This window comes from Motacilla alba, chromosome 2 (genome assembly GCF_015832195.1).
Source record: "Motacilla alba alba isolate MOTALB_02 chromosome 2, Motacilla_alba_V1.0_pri, whole genome shotgun sequence".
In the NCBI taxonomy this organism is placed as follows: domain Eukaryota; kingdom Metazoa; phylum Chordata; class Aves; order Passeriformes; family Motacillidae; genus Motacilla; species Motacilla alba.
The window spans coordinates 59566931-59581780 of record NC_052017.1 but is presented as its reverse complement, the minus strand read 5'-3'; positions in this window follow the sequence as shown (position 1 = coordinate 59581780).

The window sequence follows — 14850 nt, the reverse complement described above, 5'->3', positions numbered from 1 at the left end:
CACTGAGAACTCTCTCTTATGTGTATGACACATAAGAGACATGTTGGCATGCATAAATGTGCACAAATGTGATGAGTCATATCCTGGCAAGATGATTCTGCAAGCTAACTTCACATTCACTAATTATTTTGCCAATTTTGGGAGGTTTTTTGTGAAGCCTGAGCTAATACCGACAGTTCAGTTAAATCAGGATCTACAATTAGGATGGAGATATGAGGAAATCAAGTTGTGGCATTTGAAGTTTATTCACTCAGAGCTGAGCTGACCTGTGCACATGGTGCAACTGAAGGCCTTTACAACAACTAGAGCACTGAATGAGAGGCAGAATTTACCTCTAATGTGTCTCTAAGACCTTTGATTTCAAAATTGCTTGACCATGCTGTTCAAAGTATGTCTGAAACAGGGCCACAGAATAAAAGCCATTAGATAGTTGTTGGCAAAAAGCTAATATGCATACAATGTGAAGATGTAAAAGAAAGTCAAATGACAGAGTCCCTGAAGATTAAAAACAAATCCCATAATTTCGCAGGATTCATAACAGATCCCAGTGGCCATAAAGAATACTTTAAATGATGGCACTATTTGAATATTTAAATATTTTCCATCTGCCTTAACAACTGTGTTTATAAGATGCCAAATACCATTTCTCATTACAGTTTAAACTGTTGATGGAATTGTAAACACTAAGAGTGACTCCAAGTATCTTACAAGCCAAGTTTCCTCGCGGTCTTAATGGGTAACTTATTTTTAAGGAAATTTTACACTGAGATTGTGAGTTCTTTCATCAATATGGTATTCACAAGCACAGACTGTTAATGTTAACAGCCAAACTCCTCAGCAGCACTGGTGCTTTCTCAGTAAGAATGTGAGTGTTTCTGCTAAAACTCAGAGGTCCTTACTAGTGGTGTGGGAACTACAGACACCGCACTAGTGTAAGTGCTCAAAAGCAAATCTTGGGTCCGTGCAAGTTGTAACAATGATACTGATACCTGTATGATGTTCATCAGTTCTTGCCTTCTCACAATCATTTCAAGTACTTCCAAGGCTTTGTAAATCAGGAAACACAAGTCTTGAATAACAGAATTGGATTAATCGGCACATGGTTTATTTTGTTTATCAATTTTTCTTCCATATTTTAAACTTGAGAAGCTCATCCACATAAATGCATGGCTGGATATTTAAAATGTTTTTCGTTTAGCCCCCACTATTTTAGGGACAATAATTCATCACCTTCTGGGGTGAGGAAAGAAAATGCTTCCTTTTTTTCAGTCCTTCTTGTCATCCTAAAACTGAGATGTGCCCACTTAAGTCCCTTGCACTCTCCACCACACCTCTGAGCCACTCCCCAGCTCAATGAACCTCTGTCTGTCTCCCTTTCTGAATGTTTTCTCCCAGAGCAACAGGAACAGGGGCAGGTTGCTGCATGACTGATATTGCTGTGTCATCTCCTTCTCCTGGTGCCAGCGCCTGGGTGCAGAGGGAACTCCAAGGACTCTGCAGTAACTTCTGCAACTCATTCACATCCAAAGCAGCACGGGAGATGCTGAGTAGGAAGGGACATTTCTTGCAACAGTCCCTCAACTGCTCACTGCAAACAGGCACACTCAAAAAGAATGGAATTTCTAAGCAGGGAAAACCACCAGTATTTTATGACCAACAATTTTAAGCTTTTCTCACATCTTTCTTGTTTCCTCCAGAGAACATTGGTTCACTAGAATTGCTCTGCTACATAAAGGAGTAAAGAATTTTGGAGATTTTCTGCAATAAGATTTGTGGGAATCCATTCCTGATGTAAAAGTTGATCCTAGCTGATCAGGCTTTTCACTGAGCAGCTGGTTTCTGTGGTCTGATGGCCAGACAGTCATATTTATTTTCCTCTTTTAAATTAGTATAGTATGAGTGTGTTCAAAGACTGTATTAAATAACCTTAAATTCTGTAGTTCTTCTGATAAAGACCGTGTTTTAGTAATAGTAGCCATTGCAAGTATCCAGGCAATAGAGGAGAATGAAATCACCGATATACAGAAGTCATGTCCCAAATGAAAAACTATCTTAAAAACATAAAGAAAAAAAACCCCCACCCAGATTTATTGCACAATCCACACCAAAAAAACAAACCCAATTCTTCACAGTTCAGTGATAATTCTTGGATTCTTGGCTAGCACAGTCATCAATATCAGATTTACAATAAAACACTTGGGGAACACATGCAGAAATAAACTTATTCAAATAGAAAGAGAGTAATTTGTGAACATACTCTGTCTTCCAGTCCCAAAACTGGGTTGATTAGTGGTATCATTTTATTTCTTGCATGCTTGCTTTCTTTTACACAACTGAAAGCTGGTTCAGAAGTGCAGAGATGGGATGGAGGTCAGAGATCATATTTCCTTTCCCATTCACATGTTTTGCATCTGGAATTGAGGGGAAAAAAAAAAAAGTGTAGAAAATGCAAGGTTAAAAGAGCCTCTTCCTTTCCTTTCCCTGGCAGAATCGTGGCATTCAGGTCTGACAGCCGCCACGTGTATTTGACACTGCTGTAAACTCGTGCCTTCCCGTCGCAGCTGTTTCTGTAGACACGTGTGAATAGTCGTTCTCCTGCGCCTTGAGCTGAGTGATCCTTGCTTTTCTTGGAGCCCTGCCAGCAGCTAATGGGAAGGCAGCGTGTGTGGATCCCTGTGCCCCGTGTGCCCCTGGCTCACTCCGGGGCTGCAGCCCTTGGCCATCGCGTTCCCTTTCAGGTGCCTGGGGCCGTATCCACTTCTGCAGCAAGGCAGGACTTCACTTTCCAGAGGATGGAGTGAGCTGCAGGGGTATCACAGTTACAGGGTGTTTGGTAACATTATCATAATATTAAACCCCTGTAGCTTTCTGACTCAGAAAAGTTTTACTTGCTTGTAATTCCTCTCAATTTGTGTGTGTGTGTGTGTGTGTGTGTATGTAAAATCCATGTTTCATCTAGTTAGCATTGCTGGTTTTGCTTTTCCTCCATTACTGTGATTTTATAGAATGAAATGCTGAAAAAAAAAGGGGGGGGGGGGCTAATTTAAGAGCAAATCCACCCTAAAAAGTAAAAATCAATCTCTCTTTGCACAGAGAGCCCAGGGGAATAGAATACAAGGAATCATGGGTATCTTGCGTCTAGATTTTGATGTATGTTCTGATGCAAAAGATTAATGGTTTTCTCGTGGGGATAAAGGATTGCAGGGTCCAAACAGCCAGAAGTTTGTGTGTCTATTTATCTAATGGCAAAGAGTACAGAAGTCAGCATTGGGCACCTTTCCCTTGACAACAAATGACAAGTAAGCCATTGTACCATGATGCTACCATTATTTAACTCCTTTTGAAGGTAATTTATAGAAGGCAGAATAAAAATGGAGAATATACTTTTTGCTGAGTCAACCCAAATTTGACCCAGGAAGCTCTAACTAAATACTTTTCTGGAGTCCTAGTGAGCAATCAAATAGTTTTGGTGATTAAAAATGTGTTGCTAAGGCAAAATAGACTGCTGTTTTACTTGTCATCCTTGGCCTTTGTTCCTTTTCCTCTTGCTACACATTGATCCTTCTCAGAAACTATAAGAGCATGCCAAAAATCTATCCATTATTTGGTTGCCACACAGAAGTAATGAACAAACCAAGGCACCCATGACTTCTTGGAGCAGATTGTGAATGGTCTGAAGTAATGGGTAATCCTTTCCCTTGCACATTACTGGGTGGTTATAAGAGCATTTTTCTATACCAACACTTCCATCTGTTACAACAGTTATTCATGTAGATAGTTCTGCAACTTGCTTTTCAAACATGCTCAAATAAGTGAGTGGCTAAAAATACCTGAATAAATTATAGCAGATTTGTCTTGAGAAAAGCAATCAAATTTATGGTAGGGATTTTAAAAAGAAGAAAGATCTGCAAGGCAAATATTTTTATTTTATTGAAGTCAAACTGCAATACCTGGCCCTAATATTCTGTTTGTGAGAGCAAAACCCTAATCTGAAATTGTGTAATGGAGAGATTAAAATTGTAAACATTCTAATGACCCACACAAATTTACAAAAAAAAAAAAAAAAAGTGAAAAAAAAATTTCTGCAGTGTTTGGTGCCTGTTGCTGGAACTGCCTTTGGTGTAAATTAAACACCAGCACCAATGACCTGAGGAGACCATCAAAGAGTAACAGAATGGAGTGATCCTAGTCAGGATATTAAACCCATGAGCTCTCGGTGAATGCCCAAACATAGCCTGGCACCAAACAAGTTACTTAATGGAGTGCATAGCTCAGAAGAGGTATAGGGCTGTGCAATTCTGTCTACAGTGTCTGTACATGGAAAAAATTGCAATTCTAAAAAATTATGCCTTGAATAAATGAGAAATTATCTATTCAAACCCAAGGCTGATATGTTACATTTCCTTTACAATATTAATTTGAAATTTATGGCATGCTTATTTAATCTCTACCCAGAAATTAAAAGATAAATTAAATAAAAATATCCTTTCACTTCTTACAGACAAAATACAATTGAAACATAGGTACTAGGACCTGTGCACATTTTATTAAATTACCTTCAAAAGAGTCAAAAGGGAACACTAATTGATAAATCAAGTTCCTGCTCTGACAAATTCTGGAAAACATCTGTAATCAGTGAAATTCTCATTTTTACTTCTGGTAAGATGATATGCTGTTTCTAGCCAGGGAAGTGATTGTTGACTGTATGTGCTACCTTCACAGTGAGAGTGAATGCGAAGAGCTTCAGTTTGAGATCAGAGCCATAGGAGTACAGAAATTGCTTATCTTGCATATTTTATTTGTTTGATCCCCTTAAGCTGTTTGACCTTTCATTTCATTCTGTGGTGGGAACCTCTTTCCCAATGTTACCCTAGTAATCAGCATTTTCTGATTTGAATAACAATGCCAGTTCAGCATTGTCAGGAATTGCATATACCTATTCACTTGTGCACTGCAAACTCTTTTCCTATGATTCACAACAAAGTGTGATAATTAATCTGGTTTAGGCAGCTCTAGGAATATATCATCAAACCCAGGAAAACAGAAAAGAGCAAATAGATGACAATCTAGCCTTTAGCTCATTTTTATGGAGATGGAAGTGGACCATGGCAAAGGTCAAATTCAAGGTCAAGATGGAGACCATTGAAGAAGCTCTGATGGGGCTGGTTCTTCCTGCAGGTCCTTTCAATCTAACCAGCCAGGTGTATAAATAGAGCCCTTCAGCTGCTGTCCCAACCAGCCTCTTCACATCACAATCAGCAGACAAGCACAAGCAATTTACTGCTTAGATCATTTCAGAGATACCCTACAAAAGGCACAACATAAGTTGTTAAACTGAAGAGTTAAACTGAAAAAACTTTGGCCATAAAAATATTATCTGCTTTTTCCTAGGCAATCACTAGTGTTAAATTAATAGCACTTACTAAGATTTATTTATACATCAAATAGTAATTTAATAACTAGTTAGGTCAGACTTTTAATTATTATGTATTTTTACTTTATATATGTTTCATAACTAGATTTGTAGGTGTTTAATTTTATCCAGCAACTTGAGATGGTACAAATTAATTGCAGGCTGCTAATTCAGTAATGATTTGAGCTGAGAATTTTTTATACTACCTGTTTTATTACATTAATGGTCCAATCCCGCTGCTACCAAAATTAATAGGAAAATCCCCCACTGATTTCAGTGAATTCAGGTTGTAGTCCAAATTGTAAATAGTAGCTACTCATTTTTCCTCCAAAGAAGGCAATGTAGTGAATGGTAGACCAACTTATCAACAAATTCTCCTTCAGTAATAATATGGTCTGTGTTTATACATAATAACTTCAAATTCTGACTTCTAGCCATGATGCTTTCATGTTTTTCTTAACAAATGTAGAGGGGAAATGTGTGGTTTGAAATGATACAGTCAAGGTCATATTTCACTGTGTGATAATAAGTGTTTAAAGCAAATCACACTATATTAAAACAAGAGGGTACGTTATAATAAAGGTATTATTTCAAGTTCAAAGTTAGTAACAGAGCAGTTTTTAGGTAAGTTCAGTAAATCTGGTGCTTAACAGTGCCACTATAATTAACAATCCATTGTTATTTCCAAACATTTTTAGAAGTTTAGTACACAACTGTTCAAAATGAAAACAAAATGATGTCTAGCAGGTGTATTTTAAAAACAAATATATTAATTGAATTTTTAAAGTATTTTAAATCCAGCACTTATGATTGCATGGAAGACAGAATTCCTGAGGTTTTGAGCAATGTCTTCAGTCATTTCAATTTTTTTCCTCTTCCTGTTCTGCATGTAACTCTGCATTTGAGCAAGGCTTATGTTTGAACATCCAATGAAACAAGAAATGGTTTTGTATAATTTTCCCTGCTGCCAATGCTAAATGAGTGATCATCAGGCATTCTGTTTCCTACTGTCATGTACAGAACAAAAGCTTACTTTTCAGATAGCTTTTTCTCTTCCCCACAAACACTTATTACTATTTATTTGTACATGTACTTGTCTATATAGAATTTTTTTATTTATGGCCTGAGCACAGTAGGTTATTATTCATTTAACTTTAAAGACAATACAAGAATGCTTAAATGAGAACTTCAGTGGTTTCAAATGATGAAGTTTTACAGCTGTTTCCTAAAATTAAGACTGAACATCTACACTGCAGGAGGCAAGTATTCTGTTCTGTCTTAGGTTCAAATACCATCCTCATTTAGGTGTATCTGAGCTCCCTCCAGTAGTGCATTAAGCAATCTGACTTAACATCTATCACATGTAGTTCAGGCGTTCTCTCATCTCCACCCCAGGGAGAGAACTGTGTGCCTAGTGGTGTGTTTTGTTTTTATTTTAAATGTCCAAGGAAAGTGGGTAGTGTTAATGGCATCAGACATCCATTTCCTTGCAATTAGCTGTCTGTGTTGTCACAATGCCCTGCTGCCTTTAAATGCTGTAGGCAAGGAAAGAGAGCGAGAAAAAGGATGCGTTCATCAAATTTCATTTCAGTCCCATTTGAAACCCTCCCCCCACATTTTTTTTTAATTTAGAGATACAGTCTAGATCTACATGTAGGTTTTGGTTTGTTTTTTTTTTTTTCTAAAAAACTTCTTATCCACAAAATGCAGATTCATGTTGCCTGGGATATTTTGCAAATTCATGTTGAACTATTTTTGATTAGTAAGAGCTTGGCAGAGAATGGCCTTTGCATTTTCAATAGAATCTGTTTATATCTAAAATAGCAGTTTTGTAAGGCAGGAGAAAACAGGGTGACTCCTGCAATTTCCTTCAGTGTGGAGACTGTGTGTAATCCAAAAGATGGTTTTCTAAAAGGATGCAGTAGGAGAGCAGCATCTCCCAGCTGACTGAGGCATAGCCATTCTGGATGTCATGTAGATTCAGTGGGATATGGCTCACGCATGCCGAGGGTCCCCTTTTTTCCACTCAGTTTGATGGTTTTCAGAGTGCCTCTTGTTGCTGTCTTCTTTCAATAATGCTTTTGCCTATAGTATAATTAATTAATCTTGTAAATGTTTGGAATTTCAATTCTTTACTGTATTCATTTTCTCATTGTTCCATTGTGCATTTTTACCTTTTGCACTTGTAACTTTGGCCTTTGCCAGAGCATGTATCCCAAATAGGCACATGTGATTAAACCTACTGTGCTGCCAGGAATGCACCAGTCTGTGGGCTCATAACTCAGGTGCAGAGTGTTTTCTGACATCTGCTGGGGGCTCTTCATTGGCAAACAGCTCAGAGGAGCAGAGGGCACACTTCAACACCCTTGTGGTTTCTAAATGGACTAAGTCCTTGGCAATGTTCATATACAGTTACCTACTTTTTTTTTCTCTTCCTTTCCTGATTATATGGAAGCTCTGTATAAAAAGCATTTTGATTGCACCAAAGTGTAGCTATTATAATTGTGTGTAAGAACTGGGGGGGGGGGGCAGCATATAATGATAGATATTTTTCATCATGGATGAGCTGCAATCATCACAGTATGCACTTCCTCTCAGCCATATAGCATGGGGAAGCTCACTGTGTAAATTCTAAGATGGTATATTAAAAGGAAATATTTAGGGATGTAGCAGTCGATGAAAAATAAATTGGAAGTATGCTGAGTTAACGAGGGAATGACTCGCAGCTCTTTTAAGTGTGACATGTTTTCAAAGAAAGCTGCCACAAAACAACCTTTCAAATTTAAATGCAGGTTTATAGTCTGTGGTGTTGTAAACAAAGGCTGTGTTTAAACTGGGACCCTGAAAGCATCTAAGTTTCTGAGTCTCCCACTCCCTCCTGTTGCTGCAAGCCAAGCTCGTATTCAGGAAGCTCCAACTATGCAACATCCACTTGCTTGTGATCTCTTTGAAGATGTCAGATGTAAAGGAAAATAGGTAAAATTTCTTTCCTGGATGGTCTCTTGTGCCCAAGCAGTGCAGGGATCTAAATACTTCAGCTTCTCAAGGCTTGTCTTTTAAATGAAGCCAGAAGTAGTTAGCAGCTCTTTGTGGTTTGGGTTGCATTGGCCTGTTTAAAATCCTGTTCTGGCTCCCTGATTCCTGGCAGTGTGTCTTTCAGAGGATAGGGAGAAAGTGCTGGTTTTCCATTTTGTAAATGAAATGGAACAAGGAAGGGAAGGGCTTTCACAGCTTGAGCAGGGCGTGAAGGCCAGGAAAGGCTTGGTACAGACCCATTTAACTGAGTTATTCTCTTGTTCTGTCATGCTTTGGGCCTGGTATCTCTTGGCAGTACCACATGCAGCTTTCTTTCACAGGAGAGCCTGTGCTGGGGTCCAAGATCTAAAAGATTAATTCTGCCTTTAGGGAAGGTGACTGGTATACCAGGGCCACTGCAGTAGTTGTAAGTGGACACTTTAAACCAAAATTAGTCAACAGTAAGAAATCTGTATTATTATGGCAAGGCTCCTGACATGTCCTATTCCATGGTGCACTATGTCTCTTGGCTGAACTGCCATGGATCTCCCCTGCTCATTCATCTTCCTTCTTAAAGGGAGTAGCACATCTTAAAGACCTCCTCCCATCCAGCTGCAGGGCAGGGTGGGACTCTTCATGTTCTGGAGACCTGTCTGCCAGAAACTGCAGCAGAACAGCTGTGCTCTCAGCCTTGAACTCCTGACACATTAGACTGGAAATGTTTGTGGTGATAGAGGCAAGAGTAAGGATTGTTAGTCCTCTGTTTCCTCCCTGGTATGGACCTCAGCACAGCAGCTGAGGTACCATCCATTCCATGAAGTTGCAGATTTCAGAGGGAAGCTCAGGTTCCCTCCCGGACCACTTGCTCCAGAGACTGCCAGCATCATTATTTTTGGGGGGTGACGGGGTGGTGAGGAAGAGCTACTTCAGTATTTTGAAAGTTTAAAATTTTGCTGGTGGCTCTGGCCCTAAAACACACATTGCTGTTTAGACACAAACTACAGGCAGTCCAGGAAACCCAGTGTCCTCTGAGGGACAGCAGATTTTGATTCCTTCACCTGGAACTCATACAAGTAGCCTTCATCTCCCAGAAAAGTTGCCTGAATCCTATGGGATTATATTATACTGTTCTTAGGTTGTCAGCTATTGCAGAAATCTAAATATTTTAAATCTAAATAAATTCACCGGCCTGTAAAGGAGAGTGAAAATTATGTTGATCTCATTGTTTCAAACAGCCCCTCCTTGTTTAATGAAAGAATTGGTGAGAAATCTGACACTTTTTGACATATTACTTATCCACTGGAAGTCTTATGTAAAATGCAGAAACAGACCAGAAGGTAAATAAGAATCAAGCACTACTCTTTCCAGTTAGGTTTTCTTTTTTTTCTTTCTCACCCTTTCTTCACAATATTCTTCAGCCATAGTCTGTACAGTAGAATACATTAAACTAAAAAGATGGCTACAGATTAGTGTCTAGAAGACAAAATATTAATGTTACGGTTAAGGATCTGGACCAAAACCCACTTTCACCTCCTGCTGCTGTTTAGAGTAGGAATAGACATCAGTTCTGCTGCTTTGGTAAAAAGAAAGAACTTCCACTGTATTTTGGGCAGTCTGAACTTGGTGTATGTTAGTCATACTCTGGGAGTAGCAACTAAGCAGACCTATCAGGAGTGAGGGGCAGGGGATCACCTTTCTCTCAGATCCTCTTTGGCTTTTGACTGTGTGTGCTATTGCATCCTAAACTAAAATCCGAGGTTAGGCTTTTAAGTCCTGTTATGGAGGTGGACATGAAGTTATGGTAATAAGTGGTGTAGACTAGTGTCTGTGGAATGAAATAATTTGTGCTGAGGATGTCATGTCTGTACTATACACATTTGATGGATTTTTGCTTTGGTCACAGTCCCATGGGTTGAAATCCTATTTGCATTTAGACTGCATGAGGTGCCCTCCTTGAGCGCATCTTAAAGCTTACTTTCATCTGAAAGAGGCCTCTTTCATGTGTTCAGGGAGTGCTCCAGGATGCAGGCAGATGCCTGGTGAGGGTGCATTTAGGGGATTCAGTTCTAAAGCACATTCCTCATCCAAGCTCAAACACAGGTACACTCAGCCTAAGGTCATGTACAAGCAGGAACTGGCAAAATTTCAAGAAATACCTAAACAATGTATGTATATAATGTCAAAAATTCCAGTAGTAGTCACACAGCCAATGCCTGTGCTTCTTTAAGCAGGTGCTTCTTTAAGCACAGATTTTTTTGAAAATCAGATCATAATTTCCCACATGTAATCTGTCGCAGAGGTGATTTTGAACTAAAGTCCTAGTCCAATATCTAAATTTAGCTACAAGGATATCCTTGCTTATTTGGTTTTCAGTTTTGAACCTTATAACCTGGGTTTCAGAAATGTTCCAGATCCTTCCTTCCGTCCTTCCTTCCTTCCTTCCTTCCTTCCTTCCTTCCTTCCTTCCTTCCTTCTGCCACTTCCGCCACTTCCGCCACTTCCGCCACTTCCTTCCGCCACTTCCTTCCTTCCGCCACTTCCGCCACTTCCGCCACTTCCTTCCGCCACTTCCTTCCTTCCTTCCTTCCGCCACTTCCTTCCTTCCTTCCTTCCGCCACTTCCTTCCTTCCTTCCTTCCTTCCGCCACTTCCTTCCTTCCTTCCTTCCTTCCTTCCTTCCTTCCTTCCTTCCTTCCTTCCTTCCTTCCTTCCTTCCTTCCTTCCTTCCTTCCTTCCTTCCTTCCTTCCTTCCTTCCTTCCTTCCTTCCTTCCTTCCTTCCTTCCTTCCTTCCTTCCTTCCTTCCTTCCTTCCGCCACTTCCTTCCTTCCTTCCTTCCTTCCGCCACTTCCTTCCTTCCTTCCTTCCGCCACTTCCTTCCGCCACTTCCTTCCGCCACTTCCTTCCGCCACTTCCTTCCGCCACTTCCTTCCTTCCGCCACTTCCTTCCTTCCGCCACTTCCTTCCTTCCTTCCGCCACTTCCTTCCGCCACTTCCTTCCGCCACTTCCTTCCGCCACTTCCTTCCTTCCTTCCGCCACTTCCTTCCTTCCTTCCTTCCTTCCTTCCGCCACTTCCTTCCGCCACTGCCACTTCCTTCCTTCCGCCACTTCCTTCCTTCCGCCACTTCCTTCCGCCACTTCCTTCCGCCACTTCCTTCCGCCACTTCCGCCACTTCCTTCCTTCCGCCACTTCCTTCCTTCCGCCACTTCCTTCCTTCCGCCACTTCCTTCCTTCCGCCACTTCCTTCCTTCCTTCCTTCCTTCCTTCCGCCACTTCCTTCCTTCCTTCCTTCCTTCCTTCCTTCCTTCCTTCCTTCCTTCCTTCCTTCCTTCCTTCCTTCCTTCCTTCCTTCCTTCCTTCCTTCCGCCACTTCCTTCCTTCCTTCCGCCACTTCCTTCCTTCCTTCCGCCACTTCCTTCCGCCACTTCCTTCCGCCACTTCCTTCCGCCACTTCCTTCCGCCACTTCCTTCCTTCCTTCCGCCACTTCCTTCCTTCCTTCCGCCACTTCCTTCCGCTACTTCCTTCCTTCCTTCCGCCACTTCCTTCCGCCACTTCCTTCCTTCCTTCCGCCACTTCCTTCCGCCACTTCCTTCCGCCACTTCCTTCTGCCACTTCCCTCCTTCCGCCACTTCCTTCCTTCCGCCACTTACTTCCTTCTTCACATTGTCTTTAGCTCTATGATGATTAAATTCTTAAATGAAGATCAAGCATTGCACAGTATAGTTCTGGGGATTTTTCCTGTCTTGTCTTCAACTATTTCTCTGCTGAATTTTCTGATATTGGCTCCATCGTTTTTTTGATGATGTTATGTCTGATAGAGTTGTAGGTTACCTAATAAGCGATGTGAGGACTAGACTGAACAATGAGAAGAAGCTTGCAGCTGAGGCTGCAAATGCGTAATTTTAGCAACTAGTTGTTTTCTTGAAAGACTGACAAAGTTTGGAATTTGAATTATTCATGTTTTTAGTACATTGTGGATTGGTTCTTGGTGTGTTTTTAATTAAGAATGAAAAAATCATTATAGTAGCTAATTCTTGAATGTAATTTACTTAAAATATCTAGGAATATTTTTTTCAATTGTGACAGTAGGAAAGAAGCTAGGTTATTTTTTTTCTTTTTACTGTGACAAAATCTACTCTACTTCATTGTTTGAACAGGTTGAGGAAGAAATACAATATGAAAAATAGTTTTTAAGTAGAAAAGGCCTGATATTATACTTTTGTCATTGTAGGAATGTTCAGTTGACAAATCCCAATCCTATTTTCATGACTGTAGGAATAATGAGGTTTGGTGACCTTCCACAATCATAAATATTTACTATGTGACATTCGGAAGATGGGTCTGACCCACTGCACACTGGTGCTGAAAGCTGTTGTATTTGCTTGAGAGGGAACTGCATTTTTAAACTGGTTTTTACCTCCTTTTGTATTTTTCTGTCATTAGTACAAGACTCATAGAAGTCTATATCCATTGGCATGTGTAGATGACCAAGTTGTATGTGTGCCTTGATCATCTGAAAATCACTTTGATTCAAGACCTTGTAGAAGAAGTTAAAGTTACCCAGTAGTTTCTTCCTGCAGTGAGACAGTGGAAGGCAAACCAGGAGAAATCTCTTGAGTAAAAAAAGAGGTAAAAGAAGATGAGTTTTTTAAGCCTTAATGAAGTAAAACCCTGTTCAACATCTGTAAGAGAGCTGGCTGGATTAGCTTTGCAGGACTGGCCTTAAATGGTTCAAAGAGGTGGCTCTCCACATCAGAAGAATTGGTGCACGTGCACATTTTCTAAACAGGCAATATGGATTGGAAATACAAAAAGATGCCTGACTTTTAACAAAGCTTTCTGGCTACAGATGGCGATTCATTAAAATACTTAAAGGATTCTTGAGAAATCAATCATCAACAGAATCTAATGAAACAACTATTTTGCTAACCATTTTGGCATTGTTTGGAAATAGTCTAATAATCTTACATTTACTTCAATGACTCTTTGCAAGGGTTTTATTAATAGTATAGAAACCATTATTATTATAAAAGACATTTATAATTAACACTTTATGACAGAATGATTTAAGAGAATAATATTCATTGTAGCTAAGCAGCTGTGAAAACAAATAAAGTGGTAATGCTAATTAATTTATTGCATTAATGCAAATAATGTGAATTCAAAGAGCTGACAGAAAATAATATGTTAGTAGCTAATAGCAGATTTTTCAAAGAACCACGACACATTTTAGGCTTTCAAAACTGTATTTGTCTCAAAAGCACTAAAAAGTGTTAAAAAATAGCTGCTTTATTGATGTGCATCTTGAATGTTCATTATAATAAAGAGCAATCTTGCCAAATAATACTCCAGGATAGCCTTTTGACCCCCAATCAGTGCACAGAAATCCTTATAGTTGGTAAATACATTAGAGAGACTCAAATAAACAAGGCTATTGTTCTACCCTCAATATAAATATACAGCATTTAGAGCTGTCTCTGAATGAAACCTATTCTTCCTGTCTCTCAGTCCAGCTTTAGTCATGCAGATATGTTTTTTAGAGTGTCATTTTGCATTCTCTGCTTGAAAATAAATCTGCAAATAACTGCCAGTTTTAGGTAATCTTTCTTAGGGTTTTCTGCTTCTGCTACAAGGACCCTGGCCAAAATTTTCTGAATTAATATGCTACTAACCTTTATCTACTTTGCATCAGGACAGCTTTGGTATCTAGCTAGCAGCAGTCAACTCTTCCTATTTTATTTGAATGGTATGGTCAATAAGTGCTGAGAGCATGTCATTAGTGTAAGATTAATTCAGGCTTTTGCTTGCATGGTGCGCCTAACTTGACCAAAAATAAAATTTTTTTCCCATGTAGGTCTGTCTTCATTTTAGACACTTGAGTAATGGTGCTGGGGAAATCCCCTTCCCCTCCTTCTTTCCCCCAAGTCTGATGTCAGTAAAAGGAACACACATATTTTCCCTTCTTGCTGCAATATTTTTCATGAAATTGAAAGTCTCTGTGTCACTGGTAAAATAAAGTTATTTGATTATGATAAGCTGATTGCAGGATATTTCATCCCTTCTCCTAGCATGAGTGGAAAACATTCCTTCCACTGCTTCAGTATCTCCCTATAGCATTCCCAGCATCCTAAGAAGTTCAAGGAGGGCTTGCAATTATTGGGGAAATCACACAGAGGCTTAACTTACAATGCCAAAAAATCACAGGAGAAACCACTGCTGGTTCAGTGGGGGGAGCAGTGCTGAGGACCCAACAACTCTGACCTGCTCCTGCAGCCTGGCTGCCTGTACCCTGCAAAGGCTGATGCAGCTGCTGAGGCACTAGAAGAAATTCCCAGGAAAAAGTGAAAGCCTTTTCTGGTAGCTCAGCTGGCATGTGAGGGGTCAGGGTAAAAACAGCACTTGAATGGCACAGACCAGGCTTA